General features: G+C 39.0%; 1 protein-coding gene across 4 annotated transcripts in view; it reads left to right on the top strand.

Annotated features, from left to right (window-relative positions):
• LOC124158462 (transient receptor potential cation channel subfamily A member 1-like) overlaps positions 1 to 19,181 on the top strand; it is a 180,189-nt gene that overhangs the window by 31,859 nt on the left and 129,149 nt on the right. The gene's annotated exons all lie outside the window — the stretch shown is intronic.

The following is a 19,181-nucleotide window of genomic DNA, read 5'->3' as shown; positions in this document are numbered from 1 at the left end:
TTCGCAATTGCTTCCGTCTCGCAAAAGGCGAGACAGCATGAAATGAAGCAATTACACTCAAATAAAAGGAAAAAAAGAACGAATTTCACAATAAATTAACTTGGTGTAACTTGCCTCGTCACCACCCAGGAATATAAGTGAAATAGTCAACCAACCAAAGCCAGGGTGCAGGAACGATAGCCGATTGTTTTGCGGAAAATAAGCTGCCTTTGATTCGCGAAGTGCTGCAGGTGTTCTATCACCACCACTTAACCCTGACTAAAGATGAGGTCCGTTGTCCCTTTCCAGACTATTATGTCGAGAATACAAATTATCCGATAAATACGTGGAATATTAAAAATAGAGGCACTGTTCAGCGAGCTTTTAAAATTCAAGATGCATTTTTTACGGCGACCTACGCGACAGCTAAAGAATGATATGGAATTGAAGGAAATATTGGACCAGTTGTTTGATATTGTCTCAGTAAACGCTCTGAAAGTTATTCGAAACGATGTGGATAAAGTTTTCTTGAAAATACATATGCAACAGTACTTACTTATAAAGAGAGAGAGAGAGAGAGAGTTTTCAAAATGTTTTTCTTAAAAACTTCTATACAATAGGGTAGTTTCCTTCATCAAAGAAAACGAAAGGCATTGGTTGCGATTCGTTACCAACCATTAGTGTATTCATAATATAAAAATTATTTGGTTTTAGATATCCCAGTTTTGACAAATGGCAATGGCCAATTTTAACCGCATTTGAAAAAGGCCAGATTGGCGCCCAACATAGTAGCAACAAGAACCTGGGTTACTGGGTAATATAGGAAATATTTACTCATTCCTTGAATCAAGTCATTTAAATATTATTTTGCATAATATGTCATTAAATGGTTCTATAAATCTCACGGCCGATTGATGAAAGAAAAACAACAATACAGATTCCAAAACCCACCGAAACTGCCAGTGGGCGGGTCACTGCTGAGATTGTTCATGACTGCGTTTGGGAGTGATGAATAGAGAACATAATTAAAGCATTTTCAATTGATCCGAAGAGCGTAAACAGGTGGAATTAACTGTTTTCAAATCTTAGGTTCTCAGTCTATCATATTTTTTGGGATTTTCCACCTGAAAATGTCTTGTTTTGTTATATTAGGTTCGAAGAACACTGTTTCATTTATTTGAAAGGATACTACAGCAAACATACGGTATGAAAAACGTCAACATAGTATTCGACTCCTCCCTTACTGCGACGACTTTTGTTTGGGAAGGTGCGAGAGGGGGGTGAGGCAATGACGGTCGCTGACCGTGATCAATGCGACACATGCGAGCGACCAGCTCGCCGTCAGGGGTGTGACGCGTAGCTCGCGGAGAAGTATTGTATTCCTGGAAAACTGTTGAGCGGACGTAAAAATGGAGCAAATTCGTAAGTGGAGTAAAATTGTGCGTTACACTCCAGAAAATGATGTTATTTTAAAAAATTGGGAAAATTAAATGTTATTGCATTTATGCTCTTTGAGCGACCTCTAAATGTTAAACAATCGAGCGTAAATTTTTAGGATATCCATTCTGTACCCGATTGCATATTTTAAGAAGTAGAAATCAAAAATCCGAGATAAATAAAAATAAGCAACAACCTATAATTAGGGTTTTTGTTAGTTAGTTAGGATTTTTGAGCACTGTAGGTATTTTTTAGACTAGAGGGTAGGTCATCTAGCGGGATTATCAATGATTTAATTAAACGTAGCCTCCGAGGAAATCCGCAATGCGAAAGATACAAGAAAGTAAGCTTAGGAGCGGTAACGCCGGAAAACAGCGTTATTATTCCCAAAACGCGTGCTCCAGAGAAAGAAAACATGTCAAATGTTATTAGTACTGCCAATAAAATTCACCCGCTGAGTATCGAAAACCTTGGCATAGAACCAACCGAAACTCTAACTAAAAAATAGGACATTAACCTTGTTGTAGTTAATTGCCGTAGCGTAAAAAACAAGCGCGCCGAAATCGAGCATATTTTTCAGGACGCAGACGTGGTCATGAGGACAGAGAGCTGGCTTACGGAATATATAAGCGACAGCGAAGTTTTTCCTCCAGAATATTAAATTTACAGATCCGATCGACGCAATAGAACAGGTGGCGGAGTTTTTATAGCAGTCAAATCACATTTGCACAGCGCCGCCCACGAAATAATTGACAACGAAATAGAAAGCGTATGGTGTACAATTAAACAACGAAACAAAAGGAGTATTCATGTTTGCTCTTTTTATAGACCGCAGAACTCCGAAGTCGATACTATGTACCTTCTAGAAAATCAAATACCTGCATTTACTCAGAGATACAGTAAAAGTGTAATAGTAATCGGGTGAGATTTTAATCTTCCATCCATAAACTGGGATATTTATACTGTTAAACCGAATTCAAGGAATAGAGAAATCAGCGAGGTATTACTCAACATACTTGCAAATCACTCTCTCGCCCAAGTAGTTGACAAGCCTACTAGAGGAAATAAGATATTAGACCTTTTAGCAGTAAGCCATCCTAAGTTGATAAAACAACTCGATATTATTGACGGTATAAGCGATCACAGAGTAATCTTTGCAAGGTTAAAAATAGATGTAGTGTCAGCCGTGAAACCAAAACGCAATATTTACTTATTTGATAAATGCAACTTCACAAAATTTGGCGAAATGCTTAATGACTCCAAAAAAAATTCGTAGTTACATCAAAGGACCAAAGCACAGACGTAACATGGACACATTTCTTAGAAATTCTGCGCCAAGGAATCAACGAACATATTCCGCAAACACTAAAATGTGATAATAAGGAACCTCGCTGGTACAACAACGATGTCAGAAGGGAACTTAGGAAACAGAGGAAACTATACCATTTATACAGAAAGTCCATTACGTAACGTAATAAATCGAAGGAACTTGAAGCCAAAGAAAGTTACGCTGCACAACGCTCCATAACCAAGAAATCGATGCGAACTGCAATGCGAAAGTTTAAGAAAAAAGTTCCCGGTGAATTACTCGAAGAAAATCCGAAATTCTTTTGGTCGTACGCGGGAGAGCTTCAGGGAAAACATTCAACCGTAGATTTGTTATTTGATAAAGATGGTAAACTTGTCACCGAAAATATTGACAAAGCTAACACTTTAAACTCCCACTTCGAAAGTGTATACACTACTGACGATACTCAATTCAATTTAGACATCCCATATACTGAGGAATCGATGGAAGAAATATCTATACAACGTGATGGGATAACTAAACAACTACAATCGATTAAGAATAGTAAATCTCCGGGTTCGGAGGGAATACCCGCGCGTGTCCTCAAGGAGTTAGCTCCACAGATCGCACCTTACTTAGAGATCATATTCAAAAAGTCACTCTCCGAAGGGAAGTTACCGCTGGACTGGAAAATTACAAGCGTTACACCCGTATTCAAAAAGGGAAACAGACATGACCCAGGCAACTACCGCCCGATTTCATTGACATCGATTACACTGTTCTGCAAAAAAAAGTTCAAAAAATGCCCCGCTACAATTTAGGGTGTTTCTGGCTAATTTTGGGTCGCTGAATCCGAAAATGACCTCCGTTTTTTTCTATCACCCTCCAGTTTTACGCAACCCCCTAAATTGGGGAAAACAACCCCTTATATAAACTTATCGCTTTTCAAGTGACTTTTACTAATGTTATCTGCTCTGATTGAAAAAAAAGACATTTTAAGGCAATTAAGGCCAAGAGAGAGACAAACTTCACTGGGTTGAAAATATTTAGGGGGTAAAAATTGAAAAAAAACTTTAAAAAACATTAAAATAACCATTTTTCTTCGTTTTTTATGACATATGATATGGTACCTAATGGGGAAGTTTTTAAGGGATGAATACACTGTTCATCCCCCTATTTTGTAAGGGATAATTTAATATAACATAAAATATAAGAAGAGAAGGGGGGTATACGAGTGGTAGCACTCGTATACCCCCTTCTCCTCTAGGAAGTGGTATAAAGATCTGCAAAAAAAATCTGAACACAAATCAGATTTGTCAAAATATTATTGTAACAGCGTTTGGGGCCTCATGATTTGACTTCGTTGTCCTCCTTACTTTTAAAGTAAGATCTGAGACCTTTCCATTAAATACATTGGAAAACGTTGGGAAAGACATTGTAAATACATTGGGAGAAATTGTGAAATACGCTGTAAAAGTCATTCACCACATGTTTTGACGTGTCTTCATGTGTCTGGCAGTCGCACTTGCTGATGTTCACCTATGAAATAAACCAATTGTCTATTCAGTACGTCACACTCTTTCCTGCGTGTCGGGTTATAATCTTCCAAGTTCTTTCTTTATATTTCTAGCGCGTGTTAGATTTAGCGTGTTATTTTGCGAGCGGTAAAGTGTTTTCTCGCGATCATTCAGCGATCCTGCAAAAATCATCCAAATTCATTTTGTAACACCTGTGGAAATTTAGTGTTTAAAGACCAAAGGAAAGCAATGACTGCAATTGTGCGAACATCTTATGAACTTTATTTCGGGTGTAAAATTGGTGACCAAGACAAATCGTGGGCCCCTAAATTCTGTTGCAGTGGTTGTCATAGAAGTCTTTGTAAATGACTAAACTGGGGAAATCGTTCCCTAAATTTCGGAGTGCCAATGGTCTGAGTTGAACCCACTTGCCATTTAACGAATTGCTATTTTTGCGAAACCGACACTATGGGTTTATAAAAAATATTTTCTCGAATTTCGGCTAGTTACTTCACTTTTCCGAGGTTATAATCCTAATCCATTTTCCGGCAGACTGTTCTTAGTATAAAGTTGAAACTTGCAGGAAATGTTCATATCACATTTTTTTCCATACTAGTAAACTTTAATTTGTTCATAACTCAGTTTCAACGTTGGTATGTGTGTTTATATATCTTTCGGACGAAAAATCTGGAATTTTGCAGGGTAAAAATCAATCGCCTGCTAACTTTCGTATCTTACGATATAGGTCCATATATGCTGCGTATGAAATTTGGACAAAACTATAAATTTATTTTTGGTGAAAGAATTATAACTTTATCTCAGTTACAAGGGGAGTTATGCATTTTTAATGGCCGCACCTCGTCAGGCTTTCCCTACTGGCCTGGGTCTACGCAGAAAGCTCCCGCCTCCTAAAAGAGTTCGTTTTGCCATCAGATAGGTTGGCGAGGCGAGGGTTTTGTTTTGACGATGAAGAGATTTTCCGTGAGGTAAGATCTTTTCGCTTCAAGAGACAATATAAATCTTATTGATGGTCATCGCATCGTTGAACGATCAACATATCGGATGAAATACATTTCGCGTAGTGTGCTTCAGAACTTAAAATAGGAAATACCTCACTTTGGTGAAGTGTAAATGCTATTTACAACACCAAGTGCCGGAATATTACAATAAAAAGGGAATGCGAGATTGGATCTCTACATTGAACAACAATGCACTGTTTGCCTTTCGCTAACGGTCATAGCCTCTTCACCACAGTTGGTAACTAAAGCTTAAAAGTATTTGGTAATGAATTCTTAAGCGCGCAGCTTCAAACGAACACAAAGAGGTATGGATCAGCAGTAGCATTTTTGGGAATAGGGGTGGTCGGTGACCTTGATTTGTTTGCTCGATAGCGGGATGAGTAATGGCCCATTCTGTTACCACGTCGAAAATGGAAAGGTTTCTTTCGGCTGTGCCAGTTTTCTACTTCAGGTCTTACGTATGGGGCCGGGGATCATCTAATGCATGTTTTTGTCTTTCCTTGAGACCTTATTCTGATCATAGTTGTGATAATCGTCGTCTCGTCAATAACAAGACGCATTGTCGTTTGAGGAAAGTTTTGTTTTAAGCGTTAGCATTTAGTTGAGGTACTTAAAAGTAAAACAAATAGCGGCTGCAATTGGGCCCGGGTTCACTCATTGCTTAAATTCTTGCCTCATTATATGAATGAATCCCTTCTCCCAGGGGCCGAAAAACTAAATATCCAAAGATACATTTTACGCGGTGAGCATTTATACAGCAATATCGAATGGAGTATTTTTGGCATATTCCAATTGTAAGATGCTGCGGCACTAGAAAAATATGGCGATTCAAAACTATCTGCCCTCCCCTTTTTCGGAATTAAACCTCCTATTATGCAGTTTTGTGTATCGAAACTGCAAGCAAAATTTGCTTCGTAGGCCTCATGGGGAATCCTAATTCGTAGGCTAAAATATGTTATCGCGTTAGAATCTTGAGTTATCCATTCTTTAATTGTTATAAAACATTTGATTCTATGTATATTAGATATTGATTGCTTTTCGTACACATTTTAACAGTCCAAAACCTATTTTTTTGTCTTTGATAACAAGTTATTCATTTAAATACAGATTTTCAACACTAATACAGGATTTGTTATAATCATGCAACATAAAGTAGGTTCGAAGATTTTCGCGGCGTTGATCAGATTATCTCTGCATTCTCCTCGGGTTTCCACCGCGTCCGTTGGCTTTTGTCGATACTGTTCTCGCCAAAAGGCAACGGACGCGGTGGAAACCCGAAGAGAAGGCAGAGATTATGCAACATAAAGTTTTAAGTCCAAACTTCGAACTGCAACCTGTTGACGAGCCTTTGCGGAGGTACTTCCTCTGAGTGGCTGAAATGTCATCTATCAATGATTTTCCCGAGGTGTAACCCTCATTTTCCTCCATTGTTGGGGACTTATGTCCCGACGAGTAAAAACTAGTGATGTGTTTATAGAAGGTTAAAAAACTTCCATCTGATGTAAAAACATTTCGACGGAGTCGACGTACAAGTAGCCCTCCGGCGCGAGAATGTAGGAAAATAAAATTGTGCAATATATATAATTATATTACCTTTGCTAATCCAAGTACATCTCACCGTATGAAAGTTAATCACAACCAAGTTGATTTTGATCAATCAATTAGAAGGTCAACGAAGAAGATTTTATTATTTCCAAAGCAGAAAAAAGGAACAGTGTGCTAATCCGTAATAAGGTCTCATGCATCGCCAAATGTGATGATGTGTTGGAGGATACCTCATTCGTGATTCTCTACCGTGATCCAATGGATAGATTCCAAAAAAGTGTTAAAAAAGCTTTATCTTCCTGCTGTAATTTTTTAAATTATCCCCTAAATTAAATATCATATTTAGGCAATTGCCTGGTTTTTCACCAAAATATAATATTAATAGCCCCATCATTTTGCCACACAAACTTCAACACCTCATACGTCACCATCCAACTCCAAGCTAGTTTCATTTGACGTAAAAAATCTATTTACTTCTGTACCTGTACAAACAACTCTGTTACTTATTGAGAGACCACAGTATTAAAATCAGTGTGTCTTGTGAACTTCATTGTCTAATGGAACAGCTTGCCAGCCAAAATTATTTTTTGTACAATAAGAATATTGATCACCAAACAGACGGCCTTGCGATGTGGTATTCCCTTTCACCTGTAATAGCCGAAATATTTACGGACAATTCAAAACGCCAATTATTTGATTCGGGAATTCTATCTCATATAACATCTTCTGGTACCGCTATGTTGACTACAGCATTTGCCGCTGGACCGGAATTGTCTACAAGTTATCTGGGGGAATGGCCACATTTCCATGGCTCTTCTTTTTAACTCCGTCCTAATAGCGGTCAAAACATTTTGGTACCCTTCAGTTTCTCCTTTTCTGTCGATGTGAACGCATACCCATTACTAATTGAGAAGTCCTATTTTGGCCACAGTTTTTGTGTTTAACAGTGATCTCACAAAGAAGTTATAGTGATGTGATAACTAAAAAAATGTGATTCAGTAATTTATTAGTTCCTGACAACCACATAAATAAGGATTATTGAGCAGGTATACTATGTTGCATTTATTTCCGTTTCTAGTTTCCGTTTTTTTAAATTGGTCTGAGACGAGGCACGCACTATTTTTCATATTTTCCCTTCTATTTTATATTTAAACTTTGTAGAAAGAGGACTGCTGTGTAGCTTTTTACAAACCTGTGTAATTATTGTTGACTGTCAAAAATTTCATGGGCATTTAAGCGGCGAGAACTGCACGGAAAAATGCTGGAGAAAAAAGAGAAAACCATAGTTGCTCGAAAAAGGAATTTGAATGCATATCTAGGGGGTTGTTTCAGATTACACGGAGATGAAAGGCAAAACTTGAGCTTATTAATTTTTTGAACATGAAATTTTTTTATTCCGACGAGAGAAGATGGCGAGCTAGTTCACGATCAATCTCTTTTTTTTAGAGGAATGGCAACTGGTTGAACAAAATTGTTGATTTCCCTTATGTATTTCGCAACCTTCCAAGCACCTCGGGTTCGTATTTTCCTAGTATTTTAATGGTGACATGGGGTCCCCTGGGATATTGTTCTAGTAGTCTCATTTTTTAACAGGTACATCCGATATACTAAGGGGTAGGCCAAGTAAACAATTCACTGACGTTACTACGCGCTCCAAAATTAGGAAAACGAAGCTGCTTGAAGTCAAGTAATTTGCAGGAGTAGAAGAAGAATTAATCTTTCAATTCTCAACAATTTTGAGATCTCTGTCTTGCGGATTATTGATTGATCCGGTAAAATTTAAGTAGTTCTGCTTAGATACAGCGTAAACTTTTGTGAGACATTATGGATGGTTTTACATGCCACCCACGGAGCACAAATTGCATACATGGTGCAGATGTAATCGAGTCGGCTCTTCTTCCTATTGAAGAACTATCGGAGGAGGCCCAGGAATCTCGCAATAAAGATATTAGAAAATACCGCGAGCATTACGCGAGAAAAATATCTCTAATTCATACGAATGAGGATATTTTCCGGTGACTGATCCTGACATCGAACCCTTTTATTAGCACATTAGGAACTGACTGAACAAATGTCGGGGCCTTAAAGATCTTTCGCAGGAGGTTCGTGATCTCTTGGTCTTGCTAGAGTCTCAAAATTCTGCGAGCGAATGCGAAGAGAGGGATGGGTGGGATTGGGAAGAATCTGATGATGAATAATTATAATACATAATCCGTAAAGTTATAAATCATTAACCATGCTTATATGAGAATAAAAGAGTCACTTAAATACTATTTTGACATTTATTTAAAAATTACTTTTAGTCCGTACAGAAGAACCTCACGAAATCTGGAAATCGCACCTCTTTAACGTAAGTCAATGAACCCAACAACCCTCTTTTTAGCCTTTTTTGTTTATTGACTAATTTCAAAGATCATTAACTCATACTTCATAACTAATTATCATTTATTTTCATGTTTTATCATGATTTGCGTTCGTCTATGCAGTTAGCGTTACGATTTGCCATATAATAAGTTAAAGTTCCAGGTATCGCCTAAAATAATATTTTTTCGTGAAAATAACTGCAGAAATGAAAGTAGCATGCCAAAATACGTGTAGAGTGCAATTTTCAAAGACATCCAACGAAAATCTGATTTTTGTCCAACTTTTTCGCGATCCTGGCCACTGAGCGCCGCCTCTCCTTCTCCTATGCTCTCTAAGGCCGATGTAAACATCATCTTCCTCGGGGACTGACTGAGTTGGAAGAGGGGGAGCGGGAAGGAAAGGGGATAGGCGAGGTGACCTTGAAGAAAAAGACCCTCTCGCCTCTGGCTAGCTACTATCGTGCCATCTTCCTGCTTTTTGAGAATTAAAACTGTCGATACGATTTCCTCCTATGCCGTGAGCCCTCTATAATATACTTACTCTATGGTGTTATTTTGCGAGCGGTAAAGTGTTTTCTCGCGATCATTCAGCGATCCTGCAAAAATCATCCAAATTCATTTTGTAACACCTGTGGAAATTTAGTGTTTAAAGACCAAAGGAAAGCAATGACTGCAATTGTGCGAACATCTTATGAACTTTATTTCGGGTGTAAAATTGGTGACCAAGACAAATCGTGGGCCCCTAAATTCTGTTGCAGTGGTTGTCATAGAAGTCTTTGTAAATGACTAAACTGGGGAAATCGTTCCCTAAATTTCGGAGTGCCAATGGTCTGAGTTGAACCCACTTGCCATTTAACGAATTGCTATTTTTGCGAAACCGACACTATGGGTTTGAAAAAACAATCCTGAAATGATTTATCTGAATTTACCTTCAGTAATTCGCCCAGTGAAGCATACTGATGCTATTCATATCCCTAAAGCTCAAGCTAGTAGCACCCTCGATGATTCTTATGTCTTAGTGAACTAAGCTACACTGGAAGTGGAAGCAGGTCCTAGCCATCGAGATGAATATTACAGCCCTGATGAGGAAGAACCCTAGGCCACCTCATCCCATAACACGAGGACCTAAGTGATCTAATACAAGATTTAGACTTACCAAAGGGTAAAGCACAACTTCTTGACTCGCATTTGCAGCAGTGGAATCTTTTGGCCGATAGTGTGAATGTTTCGTACCACAGAGACAGTCAGTCAACCCTCACTCAATTTTTTTCGACGGATGATGAAAATGATGATCTGATTTTCTGCACTGATATTGAAGGACTGATGAGGGAATTAGCGATTAAGAATGATCCAGACCAATGGAGGCTATTCATCGACTCGTCGAAGACAAGTTTAATGATTGTTTTGCTGAACAACGGCCACGATTTACCTTCGGTTCCTGTTGGATATGCCACTGTTTAAAGGAAACCCATATTCCAGATTGTTGTGGCAGCTCTTTATACCACCTCCTAAACCCCCTCCTAAACCATTCCTACACCCCCCGTCCTCTCTTATATTTTATATTATATTAATCCTTAAAAAATAGTGAACAGTGTATTCATCGCTTAAAACTTTTCCATTGCCTACCATATCATATGCCATAAAAAACAAAGAAAAATCGCAAGTCTAAGTCTACCCTTTGGTAAGTCTAAATCTTGTATTAGATCACTTAGGTCCTCGTGTTATGGGATGAGGTGCCCTAGGGTTCTTTTACATCAGGTGAATTTTAATGTTTATAAAAGTTTTTTTTTTCAAATTTCATCCCCTAAATCTTTTCAACACCAGTGAAGTTTGTCTCTCTCTTGACCTTAATTGCCTTAAAACGTCAGTTTTTTTCAATCAGAAGCAGATAACATTAGTAAAAGTCACTTGAAAAGCGATAAGTTTATATAAGGGGTTGTTTTCCCCAATTTAGGGGATGCGTAAAAATGGAGGGTGATAGAAAAAAACGGAGGTCATTTTCGGATTCAGCGACCCAAAATTAGCCAGAAACACCCTAAATTGTAGCGGGGCATTTTTTGAACTATTTTTTTGCAGAACAGTGTTATAGGCAAGATACTTGAGCATATCATCGTTTGCAATATCATGACTTTCTTGGACAGACGTAACTTCCTCCATGACTGTCAGCACGGATTCCGAAAAGGTAGATCATGAGAAACACAGCTCGCGCTCTTTCTTCACGACGTTATAAAATCTGGTGAATTGAAAAGACAAGTTGACGCACTATTTCTAGATTTATGAAAGCTTTCGACATTGTACCTCACAACAAACTTTTATACAAATTACAGTCATGCGGATTAAACGAAACAGTTGTAAACTGGATACGCGACTTTCTCAGAGATCGTAAACAAAAATTAGTTCTTGACAGAATTAGCTCTGATGTTGTAAAAGTTACATCAGGTGTTCCAAAAGGAAGCGTAATCGGCCCCCTGTTGTTCATTATATACATTAATGATCTCTGCTCCCGCATTAGCAGTAAAATACGTTTATTTGCTGACGACGTTGTCATCTATCGCGATATTAGTGATCACTCTGACTATGAAATTCTATCATCTGACTTAAACAACGTTCATTTGTGGAGCCAAGAGTGGGGACTCGAACTTTATCTGAGCAAATGCATGACGGTACATTTCTTGCGCAATTCGTCCAAATCTAACCATGTTTATGCAGTGGATGGTATTAACATAAAGGCAACAGACGAAGTGAAGTACCTGGGAGTTACGATAACCTCGAACCTCACGTGGGGAACACATATAAAGAATATTTGCGGCATAGCCCTGAAGAAATTAGGATTCGTCAACCGTATTGTGGGAAGATTTTCGGATGAGAAAGTGAAGGAAAGGTGCTATTTTGCTCTCGTCCGACCGCACCTTGAATATGCAGCGAGCGTATGGGATCCGGCGCAGAAAGACTTAATCCGCGAACTGAATAAAATACAAAGGAAGGCTGCGCGTTTCGTCAAAAACTGCTACGGGCGTACAGACAGTGTTACCCAGATGTTAAGCGAATTAGGCTGGGAGCCGTTGGAGACTCGGAGGCTGCGCGCTAGGCTTAGATTGCTTGAACAATTGAGAATGGATATCTTTAAGAGCGACACAGAGAATATAATGTTAGAGCCGCACTATATATCCAGGTCCGATAGAAGCGATAAATTAAGAGAGATGTTTTGCCGAACGGATAGATATGGGAATTCGTTTTTCCCCCGAACCATTAAGGACTTTAATAAACGCTAATCCCAACCTCGTTAGAGCACTTCATTTCTTTTTGTAAACGGCTGGTGTCCTAACACCCCCTGCCACACGCCTTTTAGGTGGCTCTCGGGGTATTATGTAGATGTATGAGTGATTGAACGAACTACGGCCGTTGAACAGGAGAAAGAAAATTGTAATTGCCTTGTAACTTCTCACCCCCCACTTTGCCCACCAAAGAGTGCGTCCCTGAGGAATTAATAATTTTTCAAAGCAGCACCCTAATGCGGCCAATCGGCGTTAGTGGCCGTCAGCCTGAATACCTAAAAACCCGTATTTTACGTTTTTCGAATGTTTAAAGGGAATGAGGAGTAATATCGGTACAGTTGCACCACAGGTTTGCAAAATTCCTTATCTGCGGTGGATTCGAAATTCGTTGGAACAAATGGCTGCAACTTTATTACTCGGGTTCAAAAAGCAATAGGACATATGGCCCGTTTGATTTCATTTTCATAAGACCTTTGGGGGTGAGAATTCCATTCCGGATTCCATCAGTTTACGGGAACGCCAAAAGAGACTGCTGTCTTTTCTGTTTCGAGATGATGAACAAATTGAAGATGACGCGTGTACTCGCTGGCCTTAGGCAGAGTCCTCTGGATGGCAGTTCTCAACACTACTCCCTCGTAGGGTTTGTAGTGTATCAATCCAGAGGACTCTGGCTTTGGGCGGCCGTCGGCCATGCACTGTCGTAAATTCCACCATTTTGAATAGGGAACTTGCATATATTTCAGATATAATCAATAGCTCCAAAATTATATAAAAATATATGTTTGCATACCTCAGTGAAAGTTTTTTTATTATTTTATGACGTGGTTTGCGATATTTAATGCATCAAAGTTCACGAGAATTTTCAAATGCAAGTGAGAATCGAAAACGCCCAATGATTGGCTGGTAGAAAAGTGACGTCATAGTTCAGTACGAGGAGGCACGGCCATAATAGAGGTTGCATACTTGAATACAAGCGACGGCGTGGTTATGATTCATTTATTGAAGTGCAGACGTATCGGAGTTGTTCATTGTGACTTCAGGGCTATTATTTAATCTATTTCTCCTCCGTTGAAAGCGATAGATTGCTTAAAGATGAAGGAATACGGTTATTCCTAGGCTGATCCTAGCAAGCTTCCTGTTACTGATTCCATCATGAGAACAGGGTATTTTAGTGAAACTGTAGACTTCGTCGGCTCGGAAAGTCGATTCCGAGAAATGGAAAGGTAGCTGATGTGCATCTGAAATGTTTTATAATTCATAGCAAAGTGAGACTTGCGTATAACTAGCTTTAGCGTAACTATGTCATTCGGGGCACGCAGTTAAAGGCAGTTGAATCTGTGAAATATCTAGGGGTTAGACTCAATAATGATCTATCGTGGAATAAACATATTCGAGAAATAACCGGTCAAGCTAATCGTAAAATGGGTTTTGTTAAAAGAATATTAGGAAAGTGCGACGACAAAGTGAGAGAAATTAGCTACTTTTCCCTGGTTAGACCACATTTGGAATACGCTGCCAGTGTTTGGGACCCTCATGAAAAAGGCTTAATAACAGAGTTAGAACGCGTGCAAAGAAGAGCTGCCAGGTATGTGAAAGGTCGTTACGATAGTCTTGTTAGTGTAACTGACCTCTTAGATAAACTCGGATGGGAATCTCTGTCGGACCGTAGATTGAAAAATAGACTGAACCTTTTAGATAAATTCAAGAGCAGTGTCTTTTCTGACGAGGTTAACCATATCTTGCGGACGCCAACGTACTACGGAAGATCAGATCATATAAATAAAATAAGAGAGAAAGATTGCAGAACAGACAGATTCCGAATGTCATTTTTTCCACGATCAGTAAGAGATTATAACGGCAGCAATAGAACGCGTAAATAGATTGCATGACTTGTAGTGTAGCCTACTAACCTATGTAAAACTTACTGCATGTTTCTGAATTTCTATTCTATTTCTAACAGTATATAGTAGTATAGTTTGTTATTATACGGGACGTTTCTTGGACGGTGTGGTGTGCATGTGGGAGTCCAAATGCATTCTGCATGCTGGTGATTGATCACCCCCTGCCAAACACCCTAGAGGTGGCTCGCAGGGTAATTTGTAGATGTAGATGTAGATATAATATTGGCGAAAGCGTATACTCATGTTAAATGTGTATTCTTTTGGCAGTCCGGTAGAGAGTCTTATGGTGAACTTATTTCCACCTCCAAGCTGTCGATGATACTTTCAACTTAAAAATACCTTGCCTGGAGGGCGACAGGAAGCTCTGAGGAAGCCAGACTATCAATGTTTCAATTTAGTAGCGATAATATAGACGAACTTCCAACACAATCTACCATCTTGTGACTCAAAAACCCTGAAGCCACTTCCTATTCTGCAGAAAGAATCGGTCAATCGCACTTCGATCAATATAATAATCACAACGTCTTCAGGTGTTAAGAAGTTACTTTTGTAATGAAAGCCTTCCTAAAGCAGCATTAAAATGTGAATATTTTCCAAACAGTCTTTAATACATTTTGGGAGCTTTTCTCACGATATATCTGAAACCTACTCTAAAGGCGAGCTCATCGTCATTGCGATCGGTTGTCACTTAAAAATTCCGTATCGGAAATCCTAGAGGGATGACCTTCGACGATGATCATGATCACCTGCACTCTCATCTATCACTGGAACCCGTGGTGAAAATATCATCCCAATCCAATTTCTATTTGGTTTTAACTGGGGAAAGAGCAACATAGAACTGCACATTCTTTGGGCAACTTTGGGTTTGACTTTCCCTCAAACACCCCATTTCCCCTGTGGTGCACATCAGTCCTATCTTTATACGATGGCCTGACAACCTTTAAATGGATCCTTGGTTTATCCTGACAACCAACTAAATGGAAATTGCTGATCCACACGTCTTCCTCTATCTCCACAGTTTCCAAATCAAGGGCCGCGGAACATTCCTCTTGTGACTCAACTTTTTCTGAAAAGCAAGCCGGCGTAGAATAAAATCAAAGAATGCTGCGATTCATTTTTTGTGACCACCTCTGGATTCCATTCTATTTCCATCTACAACTTCCTTTATCTTTCGGGGTAAACTATGGGACAAGATTATGTTTAAATATTTTCATTAATTTATAACAAAATATAAGTTCTAAAAATACCCAAAAGCTATTTTATTAATCCGCACTGATGAGTGTAAATTAATGTGGAAGATGAATGCTGTAGACGTAGTAGTTTTCCTTAGGTTGAGTTGCAAAGTTCATGAAGTTGACAAAACGGCTAATTTTTCGGTGCGCGGAGTCATTTATTGCACTGGCCGTGTCCATAGGCGAATCCAGGGGGGGGGGGCACGTGCCCCCCCAGACCCTCAAAAATATGCTAGATTTTTAATACGGTCCCATTATGATTGCGTTCGTTTTGTATTACGAGGTATCGTTGTGCCCCACCCAGAACATAATCCTGGATACGGCCTTGCTTGTGCCCCTCCCAGAAAAAATCCTGGATCCGCCCCTGGCCGTGTCTACATTTTTCAATTTTTTTGTAATAAAATAAATCGGAATTTAGGATAAAATTTTCTTTAAAATGACGTATAGTTCATTATTATAGCATGCAGTGAAGCCAGGATATAAATTTGCAAAGTACAGCGGCACATCATTTTGACGCCGACAGTAGAAGAAAACGCTGTCTTCTTGGCTGGCACTTGAATGCATGAGGGTCAACGTTGCTCTATTTTTTCATATTTCCTCCCTTGATTTTAAACATCATGGAATTTTCTATGTCCTTCCTTAACTGAAATTGAACAAGTGCCATAAATAATTTGAGTCCATCGTAACCATCGAGAAACACCTATCTCGATTTTTGTTGTGAAGTTGAGTTTTTATTCTACGGCGGCCGAATTATCGAAAAATCTCAGTTTCAAGTTATTCAGTCAATGATATATGGAAATGTTATTTATATTAAAGTTATCTTTGCTCACATAGCACACGGGTTTATCATTCCGTTTATTGTACTCTTATGTTTCCGTAACGCTCATCCCGACAGACGGCATGCATCGAGGCTTTTCTTCTAATTTCCTCCGTGGGAATGCAGACGAAAATTTTTTCTGGGGTGTTATTGCACAGAGGAACAATTCACCACTTGTAATTTTTCCTTATTTCACCCATGTTCTCCTTTAAACGCAACGTGGCTCTTCCAAACCTGCAGTTACTGGGCTTGGATCTTGGACTCCTACTGAACTATGACGTCACGGCCAAAGATTAGTGGGGGCGGTACTTTTTAGCCCGCGAAACTCGGGAGACTTTTGGGAGTAATTTTCTAGTGTATAAACTGAATTTTAAGCGGAAAAAAGTATATTGCGGTACTAAGTGTTTACTGTAGTATATCAGCATACTGTTTTTAAAAAGTATGCAATTTCCCTATTTTGTCGAGGAGGCGGAAAGCCGTGGTCATATTCGGCATTGTACACAGAATCATTTTCGGTTCCTCGTCTCCGTGAAAAATGCCAGCTCATCCGTATTAGTTTCATCCGAAAATAAAACAGCATGATCGCACTATGTTTGAACCTCCCAAATTGGGTTTGACATTTTTGGCTTGCATTGCGGTTATCAGTTTCATTATAAACTTATGGTAATATTTATTATTTACCTTTCCAAAAGACAGTCTTTAATGTAAATGCGTCGGTAATTGTTTATATTAGTAACTTAGACTTCACCTCAACCACATATTTCCCATAGTTGAGACATATTTCTACATCTACATCTACATAATACCCTGCGAGCCACCTCTAGGATGTTTGGCAGGGGGTGATCAATCACCAGCATGCATTTGGACTCCCACATGCACACCGCCCCGTCCAAAAAACGTCCCGTATACTTACAAACTATACTACTATATGCTGTTAGAAATAATAATTGAATTAAGAAGCATGCATTAATTTTTACATAGTTTAGTAGGATACACTACAAGTCATGCCATCTATTTACCAGTTATTTTGCTGCCGTTACAATCTCTTATTGATGGTGGAAAAAATGACATTCGGAATCTGTCTGTTCTACAATCTATCTCTCTTATTTTATTTATATGATCTGATCTTCCGTAGTATGTTGGCGTCCGTAAGATATGGTTAACTTCGTCAGAAAAGACACTGCTCTTGAATTTATCTAAATGGTTTAGTCTATTTTTCAATCTACGGTCCGACAGAGATTCCCATCCGAGTTTATTTAAGAGGTCAGTTACACTAACAAGACTATCGTAACGACCTTTCACATACCTGGCAGCTCTTCTTTGCACGCGTTCTAACTCTGTTATTAAGACTTTTTCATGAGGGTCCCAAACACTGGCAGCGTATTCTAAATGGCGTCAAACGAGGGAAAAGTAGCTAATTTCTCTCACTTTGTCGTCGCACGTTCCCAATATTCTTTTGAAAAAACCCATTTTACGTTTTGCTTGACCGGTTGTTTCACTAAAATATGTTTCTCTTTACTAAAATAAATTCTCTTATCTCACGATAGATCATTGTTGAGTCTAACTCCTAGATATTTCACGGATTCAACAGTCTCTAATTGAGTACCCCGAATTATATAGCTACGTTGTAGGGAATTGTTCCTCTTCCAGAAATTCATTACGCCGCATTTTTTCAAATTTAATTCTAACTGCCAAGCATCGCACCACGCTTGGATAGCAGCAAGATCATTCGTTAATTCATCTATATCTTTGCTGGAACGGATTTCTCTGTAAACTACAGCGTCGGCTGCAAATAATCGTAACTTACTGTGTACTACTTCGCCAATGTCGTTTATATAAAGAAGGAATAGGAGTGGGCCTATGACACTACCCTAAGGAACGCCAGAAGTGACTCTAACCTCATTGGAGACTGCACCGTCTAATACTACTCTTTGTACGCGGTCGCTCAAAAATTCTCTTATCCAGGAAATGACATCTTCGTCTAGACCATAAGATTTCAGTTTTATTATTAACTTTCCGTGGGGTACTTTATCAAATGCCTTTTTGAAATCAAGAAAAATCGCGTCTACTGGAATGCTGTCTTCCCCGGAGACTAAAATATCGTGCGATCTGACTTTCCTGAATCCATGTTGAGTTCCCGTTAATAAGTTTTACGCGTCTAGGTGTTTCATTACCGAGCTGACTACGACGTGTTCAAGGACCTTGCATGAAATGGACGTTAAAGATATCGGGCTGTAATTAGATGGCTGTTCCTTGTCTCCACTTTTAAAAATTGGTGTTACATTAGCGATTTTCCAGTCATTAGGTACTTCGTGTTGCTTGATGGATTTACTGAATATTAACTACAAGTAGGGGGCAATTTATGAGGCTAGTTCTCTATATACGCGAGAAGGGATTTCGTCTGGACCAGGTGATTTATTTGGACTGAGCGATTTCAATATATTTTCTATTCCGAGCGTACTAATGTCAATAGCTGGCATCTTATGTATAAAGGGATTGTCATCGGTCTCGGGTGAGTTCTCGGACGGCTCAGTGAACACGCTAAATTTTATTTCCTTTACCTTTACGAATTATTTCCTCCTGATTGAGTCACAATAAGTCACCACTCTCTTTCACGTTCATTGTCGGCATGCATTATCTTCAGAACGAAGTCCTTGATAAGAAAAATTCTCTTTCAGGCGGTGTAATTGGCATCATTATTGAGTTACATGATGCACATTAACCTTTACTTTTCGCCATGGGACCATTAAACACAATGAAACATCGTTTTCTAGGCATTGAATTATTTATTTTAAATCTCCAGCATCC

Source organism: Ischnura elegans, chromosome 5 (assembly GCF_921293095.1).
Source record: "Ischnura elegans chromosome 5, ioIscEleg1.1, whole genome shotgun sequence".
Classification (NCBI taxonomy): domain Eukaryota; kingdom Metazoa; phylum Arthropoda; class Insecta; order Odonata; family Coenagrionidae; genus Ischnura; species Ischnura elegans.
The sequence above is the reverse complement of the archived record's forward strand: the minus strand, read 5'-3'. Positions and strand labels throughout refer to the sequence as shown.